This window comes from Mauremys reevesii, linkage group 3 (genome assembly GCF_016161935.1).
Source record: "Mauremys reevesii isolate NIE-2019 linkage group 3, ASM1616193v1, whole genome shotgun sequence".
NCBI classification, from domain to species: domain Eukaryota; kingdom Metazoa; phylum Chordata; order Testudines; family Geoemydidae; genus Mauremys; species Mauremys reevesii.
In genome coordinates this window covers 65,512,670-65,526,964 of record NC_052625.1, presented here as the reverse complement: position 1 = coordinate 65,526,964, position 14,295 = coordinate 65,512,670, and the positions used below count along the sequence as shown (strand labels likewise).

General features: G+C 45.4%; 1 protein-coding gene across 8 annotated transcripts in view; it reads left to right on the top strand.

Annotated features, from left to right (window-relative positions):
• The window catches only part of LTBP1 (latent transforming growth factor beta binding protein 1), a 336,620-nt gene that overhangs the window by 145,612 nt on the left and 176,713 nt on the right, over window positions 1-14,295 (top strand). The window lies entirely within an intron of this gene.

The window sequence follows — 14,295 nt, the reverse complement described above, 5'->3', positions numbered from 1 at the left end:
CCTACTTCCATGTCGCGATCTACCCTCCCCATCGACGCTACCTGCGTTTCGTGGTGAACAATGCACACTACCACTTCGCAGTGTTGCCATTCGGCCTATCCACCGCACCGAGGGTGTTTACCAAGTACATGGCAGTGGTTGCCGCAGCCCTCCGCCGTCGTCAGATACACGTCTACCCGTATCTCGACGATTGGCTGGTTCGCGGAACGTCTCAGCGCCTGGTAATGGACCAGATGACAGAAATCCTGTCCCTCTTTCAGCGCCTCGGTCTTCTCATCAATGAGAAGTCCACCTTGATTCCGTCGCAGCGGGTGGAGTTCATTGGAGCGGTCCTCGACTCCTCGTTGGCCCGCGCCTGCCTACCACAATCTCGGCACCAGACGATGGTCTCCATCATCCGGGACCTTGTCACCTTCCCGACCACGACGGTGCGATCCTGCCTCTGCCTCCTGGGCCACATGGCATTGTGTACGTATGTCACCGCGTACGCGCGGCTCCACCTCCGCCCGTTCCAGTCTTGGCTCACGTCGGTGTACCGGCCGCATCGAGATCCCATCGACATGGTGGTCACGATCACCAAGCCGACCCTCGAGTCCCTCCGCTGGTGGCTCGACCCGGAGGTCGTGTGTGCGGGAGTCCCGTTCCACCCTCCTCGTCCATCCGCCACTCTGACCACGGATGCCTCAGCGCTCGGTTGGGGAGCTCACCTGGGCAACCTTCACACCCAAGGCCTTTGGTCGCCCCAAGAGCTCGCTCTGCACATCAATATCCGCGAGCTGCGAGCGATCCGTTTGGCGTGTCACGCCTTCCGCACCCGCCTGCAAGGCCGCTGTGTGACAGTGTTCACGGACAACACCACGGCAATGTTCTACGTGAACAAGCAGGGCGGAGCCTGCTCCTCCCTCCTCTGCAAGGAAGCGCTGCTCCTGTGGGACTTCTGCGTGACCCACTCCATTCACCTGGAAGCGTCCTTTCTTCCGGGAGTGCAGAACACGCTGGCCGACCATCTCAGCAGGTCGTTCCTCTCCCACGAGTGGTCCCTCCGTCCCGATGTCGTGCACACAATCTTCCAGAGGTGGGGGTTTCCCCAGATAGACCTATTCGCCTCCAGGGAAAACAGGAAGTGCCACCTGTTTTGCTCTTACCAGGGTCGCTCGCCAGGCTCCCTGTCGGACGCCTTCCTTTACCCCTGGACGGATCGCCTCCTCTACGCCTTCCCTCTGTTCCCGCTAGTGCACCGAGTGCTACTGAAGCTTCGGAGGGACAGAGCCCACGTCATACTCGTAGCTCTGGCCTGGCCGAGGCAGCACTGGTACACCCTGCTGCTCGAGCTCTCTGTTCGGGATCCCATCCCCTTCCGTTATGGCCGGACCTCATCACCCAGGACTTCGGCAGACTCCGCCATCCGAACCTGCAGTCCCTCCATCTTACAGCTTGGTACCTGAGTGGTTGACCCACGCAGAGAGGGACTGTTCGGCAGCAGTACAGCAAGTCCTGCTAGAGAGCAGAAAGCCTTCCACTCACTCCACCTATCTGGCGAAATGGAAGCGATTCGCACTCTGGTGTGATCAACGAGGCCTCAATCCATTCGTAGTCCCTGTCCCTACCATCCTGGACTACCTCTGGTACCTTAAGGAGCAAGGTCTTGCGGTCTCCTCCTTGAGAGTTCACCTGGCAGCAGTGTCCGCCTTTTGTCCATATGTGGAAGGTCGGTCCATCTTCTCCAACCAGATGGTTTCCCGCTTCCTTAAAGGCCTGGACCGCTTGTACCCACCGGTGCGGCGTCCGGCCCCGACCTGGGATTTGAACCTCGTGCTGGCCAAGCTGATGGGTCCCCCCTTCGAGCCCTTGGCCACGTGCTCCCTGCTCTACCTCTCCTGGAAGACAGCCTTCCTCGTCGCCATTACATCAGCGAGACGAGTCTCTGAGCTCCGTGCTCTAACGGTGGGTCCACCATACACCGTCTTCCACGGGGACAAGGTACAGCTTCGACCACATCCGGCCTTCCTCCCTAAGGTGGTGTCGGCCTTCCACCTCAACCAGGAGATCTTCCTCCCGGTCTTCTTCCCGAAGCCGCATGCCTCGCCTCGGGAGCAACAGCTTCACACCCTCGACGTCCGCAGGGCGCTCGCTTTTTACATCGAGCGGATGAAGCCCTTCCGGCGTTCGCCCCAGCTGTTCGTAGCGGTTCGTCCTCCCAACGGATTTCCTCCTGGGTCACAGCATGTACACCTGCTACGAGCTTGCTTGCGTGCCACCATGCCACCTCACCGCTCACTCCACGAGAGCACAAGCCTCGTCGGCCGCCTTCCTGGCCCATGTCCCCATCCAGGACATCTGTAGAGCGGCCACCTGGTCTTCTGTACACACCTTCGCTTCCCACTACGCGTTGGTGCAGCAGTCTCGAGACGACGCAGCCTTCGGCTCCGCGGTATTACACTCCGCCACGTCTCACTCCGACCCCACCGCCTAGGTAAGGCTTGGGAATCACCTGACTGGAATGCATAGGAGCAATCACTCGAAGAAGAAGAGACGGTTACTCACCGTAGTAACTGTTGTTCTTCGAGATGTGTTGCTCCTATCCATTCCAGACCCGCCCTCCTTCCCCACTGTCGGAGTAGTCGGCAAGAAGGAACTGAGGAGCGGACGGGCCGGCTGGGGTATATAACAGGCGCCATAGCGGCGCCACTCCAGGGGGCGCCAGCCGGCCCGCCGGAGTTGCTAGGGTAAAAATGTTCCGAAGAGCCGTGCACGCGCGGCGCGCGCACCTGACTGGAATGGATAGGAGCAACACATCTCGAAGAACAACAGTTACTACGGTGAGTAACCGTCTCTTACAAATGCAGATTTTTTTTGGTTACATAACTGCACTCAAAAACAAAATAATGTAAAACTTTAGAGCCTACAAGTCAAGGCAGTCCTTCTTATTCTGTCAATCGCTAAAGACAAAAAAGTTTGTTTACATTGACGGGAGATACTGCTGCCTGTTTCTTATGTACAGTGTCACCTGAAAGTGAGAACAGGCATTCGCATGGCACTTTAGTAGCCGCCGTTGCAAGGTATTTACGTGCCAGATATGCTAAACATTTGTATGCCCCTTCATGCTTTGGCCACCATTCCAGAGGACATGCTTCCATGCTGATGATGCTCATTTAAAAAAAACCAACACATCAATTAAATTTGTGACTATACTCCTTGGCAGGAGAATTGTATGTCTCCTGCTCTGTTTTACCTGCATTCTGCATATATTTCATGTTATAGCAGTCTTGGATGATGACCCAGCACATGTTCCTTTGAAGAACACTTTCACAGCAGATTTGACAAAATGCAAAGAAGGTACCGATGTGAGATTTCTAAAAATAGCTACAGCACTTGACCCAAGATTTAAGAATCTGAAGTGCCGTCCAAAACCTGAGAGGGACAAGCTGTGGCGCATGCTTTTAGAAGTCTTAAAAGAACAACACTCCGATGCAGAAACTACAGAACTCAAACCACCAAAAAAGAAAATCAACTGTCTGCTGGTGGCATCTGACCCAGTTGATGAAAATGAACATGTCTCAGTTTGCACTGCACTCATTATCAAGCAGAACCCATCTCAGCATGGCAGCATGTCCTCTGGAATGGTGGTTGAAGCATGAAGGGACATCTGAATCTTCAGTGCATCTGGCATGTAAATATCTTGCAATGTCAGCTACAACAGTGCCATGAGAACACCTGTTCTCACTTTCAGGTGACATTGTAAACAAGAAGCAGGCAGCATTATCTCCTGCAAATTGTAACCAACCTTGTTTGTCTGAGTGATTGGCTGACCAAGAAGCAGGACTGAGTGGACTTGTAGGCTCTAAAGTTTTACATTGTTTTATTTTTGAATGCTTTTTTTTACATAATTCTACATTTGTAAGTTCAACTTTTCATGATAAAGAGATTGCACTACAGTACTTGTATGAGGTGAATTGAAAAATACAATGTTTTTGTTTTTTACAGAAAGTGTCAAATGCAAGAAAGAAATTTGCTTATCTTGGTGGAACAAGTCATCCATTTGCAGTACATCCATGCTGTATCTGCCACTCCAGATCTCAGACAGATCCATGTCTGACTTTGTATTTAGCAGACCTTTCTGCTTGCCACTGTGGGCAACTAAATTGGATTATGCCTTGGCAGAAGCCTTTGCAATGAATGCTTCTCCAGCAAAGGAAGGGGGGAAAGGGACAAAATACAGTTTTTTACTTACTTCTGGGCAAAAAAATGGAAAATGTAGACACTGTAGAAGCTGAGGTAGAAAAAGATTTGAAGAAAAATGAGTGCCATTTGTTTGGGCCTATTAAGCACTACTCATTTAAGGACCACTCCTAAGTTTAGCTTAGAGAAGGGCATATGAACCAAATTCATTTTGTATTTATTCACAGTGTCATGATATACAGTATAAGGAGGACAAACATGCCCTACATTATTGTCTGATTATCAGATTTACTCCTCTGTTAACATGGTTTATTATCAAGTGCCAGAAATATGCTAAGAAGAGCAGGCCTGGAGCATATGCGATACTTCCCAGACAGTTTACAGGCATGCTATCCTTGTAGAAATGCTATGTTTGTACTGGGGTATGTGTTTTTTGTTTGCCATCATTGCATATTTTATGTTTACAAATTAGGGCGACGTTCTGTCTGTAGTAGTTGGAGTGGAAGGCATAAAGAATCTACTTGAGGCCTGCATAAGGGCCAGGTAGAATTACAAGCAACAGAGCACAGGAATTTGTTCCTCCCTATTCTTTTAGTGGTGTACAATGGGGGAAGAGATGGTACATACCAGTGCTATGGTCTTATCTCCCAGCCAATGGAGGATAGCTCTTAGATTGGTGTAGCTACTTGCACACTCACCCTGCATGACTGCGGGCTCCCCAAGGCATTCTGCTTGTGTGAGACATAGTCTTCTCAGTACTCTCTCTGTTCTGGAGCAGTACCTCTCTGCACTACTTCTGCACGTGGGCAGTGCCTGCCAATTTAGACTGAGATATGTTCCTATTTCTCCCAAACTTTATTCATCCTTTTAGTGCCAACCTTGGGAAAAAGCCTAGTGCAGTCTGAGAGAATCGTTTTGTTTCAAGGAATTTAATTTATAGCTGGAATTATAGAGCCCAACTTTCAAAGGAGCCAAAAGCAGGCACTAGGACCTACCATAAATTTGTTAGGTTCAAACAGGTCTGTAATCTAAAAGGAGCCGTTTATTTTTTTATTTATTCAATATTTGCTGCGTTTTCTTTATTAATACTAGCATGTAATATGTCCTCAGTTAAAATACTTGAGTCTGCTCTGGATAATTTCTGTATTCTTACTTTGCTTAACAATTGTCAGTGTTTATGTATTTTCTTGTACAGTGGCTTTGCATAGTTGGCTTTAATACTCTAAAAACCTTTTATTAATTATTCTGAGATCAGGGGTGATTTTACTGTCTGCAAAAGAGACTGAAGAAATGTGTGTGTGGTCCCTTCTAGGCAAATCTACCAAGCTAGTGTAGGATCTTGCTTATCTTCCCATTTCTATTCTCTGCTTTTAGCATGGGTGAAAGTGTTCTATTGATCTGATTTATAAAATTACAATTTATAAGTAAACTGTCTTGAATCTCAGAGATGTACTTGGGGGACTTGTCTTGTATGTGTAGTTATGCTGCATATACATATGTGCAACCTTAATTCAGACACTTCCTGACTGTCTGAGCCTAACTGCAACATAAGAGTCTCATTTTGGATAGAATTTATTCAAAGTTAAATGAATTTGTCCAAACCTTTTAACATCTTCTCTTTCCTTCTTTCCCTTCTTTCCTTCTGATTGTGTCTAAACTGATCCTGATCTTCCCTCCTTCCTCGTTGAACATAATTAGCTGATCTCCCAGGCATAGGCCAGTGATTCTTGTCACTCTGTTTTTTTTCCCCATCACTTCCATGGTTCTCCCCTCTCCTTAACACATTTCTTCTCACCTTACCTTTTTTGGTATTTCTTTCATGGATCTCAGTTACAAGTAGCAGTCTTCACTAGGCCTGGGCTGGCTACCGTAGTCAAATCCCAATTACTCTGGCCTTACCCAGGTCAGATACCCAGAATGTATTTTACACACGTCAGCGCAGAACATGCAATATTAGAACAAGCAGTTGGCCAAACCCTAGACCAGACTGCCAAACCCACCTGGTGCCTAACCACCTAGATCCTACAAAAGGACTATAAGCAAAGGCAGGGGCTCTCACAGGGTCAGAGGGTTCTCTGATACAGTGGTTCTCGATGGTGCAATATGGCTGATAACCATCCACGGTGAATAAAATCTGTTTCCAGAGAAAAGATGATGAGCAGGTGCAGGAGAGAATAAAAAATTATGACAGTCCCCAGGATTCAGTGTGATATATATTTTTAGGTATATATTGTTTTATTATGTATTTTTGTCCTGATCATTGGGAAGAGGAGACAAAGGTGGGCTGATGGGCACCTGTAGAAATAGGATTATTATTATAATATTTTAAAACTTGGGTATAGAGAAAGAGTTTATGTTCTGGTTGGCTCTTATTTTTTTCCAAAGTCAGTTCACCCATCCCCACTGCCTTTAGTTTTTTCAGAATGGAACCCTGAGTCAGTGTTTTTTCTGGAAGATTTCATAGTATTCATTCCATTAGAGGTCCTCAGTGCTATCTCAGAAAGAAACTTTTCTTGTTGCCAAATACTTTATCAGCATCAGAAAGATTGTTGTAATTCATCTGTGGTCCATACACTGATATTTCCATGTCATAAAAAATATTGGTCAAATCAATACCTGTATTTGAATCTTTTTGGAAGCCAAGAATCTGTCAGCTTAGAGCATTGGTCCACTCAGCCCTATGTATAAACCAAGCAAACAAGTAGTAATATGTTTCATTTCTTTGACCCCTTCCCACTGCCTCTACTGCTTTTCATTTTAATTCTAATAATATGTCTTTACTGTGACACAGAACATTGTGTTATTTTTCTAAATACTTTTATTGTGTCAGTGATGCACACAAAGTTTGTATCGTTAATTTGAGTCCTATTAATTTTACATATGATGTGCATTTAAATTGTTATGGAACATTTCAGTGTAGATGGCATGTATATTCACATAGGTAATGTGTCAAGATTTATGTATAGATTTCTGTCATATGCCTCTTTAAATCTTTATTAGAGATATTTCTAATATTGCTACAGATGCTGACATTTAAATAAGTATGTTCTAGTTTTAAGGTTCTAGTCTTAAAAAAAAGCTTTCCCAAAATTGATTTGATTTCTTTCCAGTTAAATGTAAATAAAGAAGAATTATTATTCACAAAAATAAATAAATAAACAATATTAAGAAGCAAGAAGGAGAAGTTGGCTGTTGCATATTTGACTAAACCAGGGGAATTCCCATATCTTCTCTGATTAATAAGTTATAGTCTAGCGTCTTGAATAGGATTTTTTGAATGTTGGTTTTACATAATCACAGCCATTCAGTTTCTGGTGGGCTGCTCTGTGACTTAAAAAAAAACAACAAATTCCTCCCCACACACTCCAAATTACAACAACAACAAAAAAAAACAGTTTTCCTGTTTAAAGAGAAATATGTAGTTGAAACAACTTAACTGACTGAATGTACTCTGCACCAAATTCAGGCACTTGACAGTGCTTTTGGATCTGCACTGGTTCTGTTAAGACATAATCTGTGAAATATATAGTGTTGGTTTTGACCTCTAAAGCCTTCAGCTGCCTATCTGAAAGTCTGTCCCTGTTTGTATACCATACTGCTATATGCAGTGTTGTTGTAGACGAGTCAGTCCCAGGATATTAGGGAGACAAGGTGGGTGAGGTAATATCTTTTAATGGACAAACTTCTGCAAGTGAGAGAGACAAGCATGCGAGCTTACACAGAGCTCTTCGTCAGGTCTGGGAAACTTACGGAGGCCAGGTCTACACTACAGGCCTATGCTGGTATAACTACATCGCTCAGAGGTCTGAAAAATCCACACTCCTGACGGATGTAGTTATACTGACTTAACCACCCATGTAGGGCTTCTCCCGTCGACATAGCTTCTGCTTTTGGGGGATGAGGATTAACTATGCTGATAAGAGAAGGGTTGGCATAGTAGGATTTTCATCATAGCACTACAGTGACGCAGCTGCAGCACTGTACATGAATACAAGCCCTCAGACTGTCACAGCAAAATACAAGATGGAACAGATTGTTTAGCATAAGTAGTTCACACATATTTCAAGGGACGAGTCAAGGAGAAGTGGCCCGTTAAGATCCCTCCAGTCATAGGGAGGGGAGAAAAAGTAAGGAGAGGTGGAAAGCGGATAGTGGGAGGGTTGTTAGTGGGTTTTTAAATTGCTATAATAAACCATAAGTCCAGTGTTTCTATTCAGTCCATGAGTTTTAGTGTCTAGCAAAGTTATGAATGTAAGCTCCCAGGCTCGTCGTTTAAGTGTTGTGCAAGTTTCCTTTGAGGATGAGGACTGATAGGTCAGATATAGAGAGTGGTCACTTTGTGAAGAGTGTTCACCCACAGGTGATGGGGTGTTTTGTCTTTTATCATTTTTCTGTGAGAATTCATTCAAGAACAAGTGATTGTCTGGTTTCACCCATGTAGTTGCTATTGGGGTATTTAGTGCACTGGACGCGGTATACCACCATGTGTGGGACCCATGGATCTGCTATAGTTGAGATCAGCAAGGGTGCCTGAGCTGGAGTTCTTACTGTATTAATCTATTTGATCATTGCATTTTTAAAATTGAGGCATATAGAAAATGAAAATAAATAAAAAATAATCTTATTAAAGACTTCATTGGGAATTGTAAGTTATCGTCCATTTTTCAACATGACCAATGTTTTCTCAAGAGAGTACTGAATACTTTAAATTATTATGATGATTAAAGAAAGTAAACGTGTACTTGATAAATATCCCAAAGAAATTACTTTTTGGAAGCATTTTAATAAACCATGTTTTTTCAGAAGTGATTTCATACGAGATGTATGTATTTAAGATTGAGGTGGCCCCCATCTTTTAAGTATTGGACTTAGAAAAGTATAGAATAAACAGACTGTGGCAGTTGGAAAAATGTACAAGTTGGCAAAGTTCAGAGGATGGGTTGTGAGACAGGCCCTGTCCCTGCAAAAACATATGCATATGCTTAACTCTGTTCAAATTAGTAGTCCCATTGACCTTGGGCATAAAATAAAGCATATGCATAAGTGTTTGTAGAAACTGGGCTTGAGTCACTAACATGTTTTTTCCACCTGCAAGTATTAAATAAAGCACAAAACAGATCTGTTTGTGATCAGGGCAGCAAAGTAAAGTAAAAGCTGTTTTATTGGGCATGTTGGAGGAATGGGAGGGAGGCAGGTAAATGAAAATTGCCAGTTAATTAAGAGGGAGGGAGTTTGGATGTGGGAGTGGATGCGGGTCTGGGGATTGGCGTGCGGGAGGGATTGTGGGGCGTGGGCTCTGGGAGGCAGTTTGGGTGTGGGAGGGGGCTTGAGGCACGGGAGGAGGTGCGGGGTGCTGGATCTGAGCGGGCGCTCACTCTGGGCATCTCCCCACAAGTGGCAACCTATCCTGTCTGCTCCTAGGTGGAGGTGTGGTAGGCGGCTCTGCGTGCTGCCCTCGCCCCGCCCTGAGCTCTGGCTCTGCAACTCCCATTGGCTGGGAACAGTAGCCAGTGGGAGGTGCGAGGGTGGCACCTGCAGGCAGAGGCAGTGTGCAAAGCTGCCTGCCGCACCTCTGCCTAGGAGCAGCCAGTATAGGTTGCCGCTTGTACGGAGCTGCCTGAGGTGAGTGGCCCACAGATCTGGCACTCCACAGCCCACCCCACTCCCCCTCCCACTCCCCATCTCCCTCCTAGAGCCTGCGCTCCACACCCCCTCCCATGCCCCAACCCTCCTGCCAGCCCCGCGCCAACCGGACTATAAACCAGACTTTCAATGAAGATTAGAAATGCTGGTTTAATTTATATTCCTTTCCAGTCGGTGAAGTGCCGGATAAAACAGCTTTTACTGTATATTGATAGTTATTAGTGAATAAAGTAATCCATTTATAATGCTTTCATGTAAATTATGTATGATATGGTTGTTGATGTATCAGGGATTAGTATGGAAACATGGCCATAGTAATGTGACATTTCGTCAAACAGTAAGGTAGCTTGCTTATTAAACAACATAAATGACCATACTGTACTTCAGATTTTACAGACATTTCCTATGAAAGTGAAAGAATATAGATTTTCATTGCTCGACAGTTATAACAAATACCTGCCATATTGTAATTTGACAAATCCTTAAAAAAAAAAAAAAGTAAAGTAAAATCAGATGTTTCACACATTAGTACTTTTTCTTTTCAGAGAACTTTTAAAAACTTTTTTTCTTGCAAGTAGTCTTAAAAATACCAACTCATAATAGAAAATAGTTGTCTGGAATGCCTTGAGGCTCATGGTTTGGCTTCTGAAGCTTTTAAACAAATAGACTGTCAGAAAATCAGTGTGGATCCATTTACAGGATATGATGCTTCATCCACAATAGAGTCTTTGCAAAATCAATACCCTGAAATATCAGAGGATTAAAGATGTATCAGGTACCAGAAACATCAAACACTGTTTTAATTACTCAAATAAAAGAAAGCCGGATAATTTTTACTTGCCTATAAAGAATGTTCTGCTTAAGCCAAAACAAATTCTTTACAAGTCCTTTTAGAAAGTCTGGAAGTATTTAAGAGTTTCTCTACTCTTCTTATGAGACAATGCCTGTTACTGAGCCAGTGTTCTATTGGATGGTATTCTTTTTAACAACCTGTCATTCAGATATCCAGTATGTTGTTTGGTCATTATATCAGTAATATGATTCAGTAAATTTGGGGTCTATTAGTCTGATGTTCATTTGGGAGAAAGAAAGATGTAATAGCCCAGTGTTTTCAGTTTGCTTGACAAGTGTACGTGTTCACTTCGCAGTATTTGCTATTGCAGTATGTGGAAGACAAGTCTTTAAGCTGAATCCTGAAATCATTAGTTATTCCTCAGGCAGGGCGCCCACGGATTTCAGCCAGGATCAATCGGTTAGTATCACTTTGTTAATGGTGATATAGTGAGTTTTTATTAACAGCCCACAAAAGGGCATTGCAAAGGGGTCACATGGCAGTGAGAGTCCTGGGAGGCATCCTGACGATTTCAGACAGAATAATTGTGATTGTTGTGGGACTTCTTGCCAGATTGGGATCTCTGCCACCCTTTAATAGGAGCTCTATTTATTCCTTGGTGTACTGGTTCAGCTATGCTTGGGAGGCAGAGGCGGGTGTGGTCTTGCCATCTCTCTAGTTCTTTTGGGGAATTTGTCACTGGCAGCAGCACCCAATTTATGCAAAGACTGGGACTGTGGCTGAAATGCACACAAGGTAACAAAGTAATGTGGCTCTTGCAGCCTCTGTGCACCAGCACAATCTAAACTAACATTGGGAATACTGTGCACTTTTGCTGATTATGCAAAGTATAAGTGATATAAAAAAATTAAAGATAGACATGTACAAATGTTTAAAAGTATCTGTCTTAAAGCATAATGAAAGTTGATGCCCCATGAATGGAATCTGTTCAAAGCACAATGTGCACATTAAAGGCTTGCCACTTAAATTAGGGCTAGATTTATGTGGCAGAGCTGCACTGAAAGCAGTGACAAACGGGGAATTTCTGGGGATCTCCCCAGGGCAGTGCACCCACCTGTTGTTTGTGTCTCAGAATGTGAGATAGAAAGGGTTAAAGAATGATCTGTGGGGGAGCAGGGGGAGGCTTCTAAGGAGGGTGAGGCTCCAATCCAAGTTTTCGCCCCACTGAAATGGAGCTTCACTCCTGTGAGGCAGGCTCTGTGAAAGAGGAGAGCCTTTCTGGAAAGTGTGGCTGGAGGAAACAGGAACATCAGAACTCATAAGTCAGAGTACACGCCAGCATACTTTAGAAGCTCTGCATGGCTACCACCTTCCCCTGCTGCATATGTCCTAAACCCGGGGTGGGAAACCTTCTTTCTGTCATGGGCCATTGACCCACCGAAAAAAATCAGTCGTGGGCCACTCACTTACCCGGGTGGGAGGACATGAAGGCTCGGGGCTTCCCCCCGCGGGGGGGCACTGCAGGCTGGATGAAATTAACCAATGGACCGGATCCAGCCCTTGGGCTGTAGGTTCCCCACCCCTGTCCTAAACCATGCAGATCTGGAGCACCATTTATATAGAGCTGAGGAGCCCCACATGGCAGATGCCTTCCCTTGATGTCAGTTCCTAAAGTGGCTGGATGCTAATCAAATTACCACTGATTCTTCAAGCTTCAATTCATCATAGATGTGATGGGAGCAAGATCTTAAATCATTGCCAGTATTTCTTGATAGGACTTGTAAACCTCAGTTGCCAGATGACTCAGAATTTGGAATCCTTATTCTTGCTCATGGTTTTTATATGGAAATTTGAAACCATTATGACCACAGAGATCATGATCTTCAGTACAGTACAAATGCTACAGCACCACAAGAGTGAGCTTTACCTTTTTTTTTTTTTAATCCTTATGTTTTGTTGATTTGTTTGTTGGGTTTTTTTTTCAGTTTAATGTGGTTAAATGATAAATTTAATATTTGGGGGGAAAAAACAAACAAAACAAAACCTGCTTCTGGAGTATTGCCTCTGCACGATGCACACTGTTGGGATGGATTTTGATGCTGCTGGAGGTTGGATCCTTCTAGAAAAACTGTGTCTATTAGGTGCCACATAAATGCCCCTCATGGCACCAAATGCTCAGTGTCTGAGGTCATAAGGGGAGGTGCAGTCTCAACCACCTTGATTCCTCCCACTTAAGCTCAGAGACCAAAAAAGTAGTAGAACTGAGGAAGAAGAGAAGGGCAGGAGGTGGCGGAGAAGAATATGAGTATAAATATGCACCGGCAATATTCACAAAGAACTCCAGTTTCTAGTAAGTAACTTTTTTGAGTTTTGCGAGACTAATGCAGTGTCCAGAAAGGCAGGCTGAGCAAATCTAGTTGAACAGGAACACTGCCCTTCCAAACAGTGTGTCTGACTGGGATGTCAGGTCAACGGAGTAGTGCTGTATACAGGTGTGAATAGAACTCCTTGTAAATGTTTAGGGCTGCACTTGAAGGAAATATTATGAAAGCTGTCTAGTTGAGTGAGCTCTAAGACTTGGGGCAATTTCTGGCTAAGAGGTAGCAAGTTTCAATATATAATTTTATCCTCTCAGAGAGGCATTATGGAGAGATGGCATTTTTCCCACCCCCCCACCATACTGGTACACTGATCCCCCTGATATGTCACAAAAAATCTGACCCTATTTAAATAAAAGCTTTATACCCTTTTAACATGTAAGGTTAAGTCTAATATCCCCAGGATTGCATGTGGCTTTGGAGGGAAAAGGCCTGGGGTGAAATCCTGGCCCCGTTAAAGTCAATGGGAATTTATTTTATCCCTGTCTTTCAACAGACAGATTTTAAAGTCTCTTTCCTCCAGTACAGTGGTGCTGAAACATTTTTACTAGTGGGGGTGCTGAAAGCCAGCCCCCTTACCCCTGTCTGTGCCCCCCCACCCTCCAAACTGAGGCTGGGAGAAGGGATGTGTTTCCGGGAGGGGGAACCCGTACAGGGGTAAGGGGGCTGAGGCCACAGCTGGGGGCGAGTGTGGGGGAAAGAACAGAGCCCCAGGCAGGTGCTGGCAGCCGGGACCCCACGCGTGGGGCTGGGCGCGGGGCCTGGGCACAGGGCCAGCAGCCGGGGAGTAGGGCCAGCGGCTGGGACCCGAGCCCCAGGTCAGGGGTTGGGGAGCAGAGTGCGGGCAGAGGGCCAGGAACAGGGCATAGGCGTGGGAAGCACCACCAGGCTTTATGTGCGGAGCCAGCGGCCGGGGAGCGGGGCACGGGGCTGTCCCCCGGGACCTAAGGTGGGAAGTGGAGTCCCGGGTGAGGGACCAGCGGCCCCGCATAAAACCTGGGGTTGCTGCAGAACCCCCTGCATCGCTACTTCCCGTGCCTATGTTCAAGCGGCAAATGTAATCTAGTTCCTGAGTTCAATATATGCACAACCTAGAATAGTCATTAAAAAGACCAGGGCTGCAGTATTTCCCCCAGGCATTCTTCTAGCAGCTTATGGTGTTTTAGGGCCCGATTCTCCCATCTAGACTAATCCTGAAAACACTGAGAAGAGAAAAGCTCCAGTTTTCTACTAGTCATATTTCCAAGTAGCTCCACAATTCTTAACTTTTAGGCTGTTATATTGGTGTGTAACTCACCTATT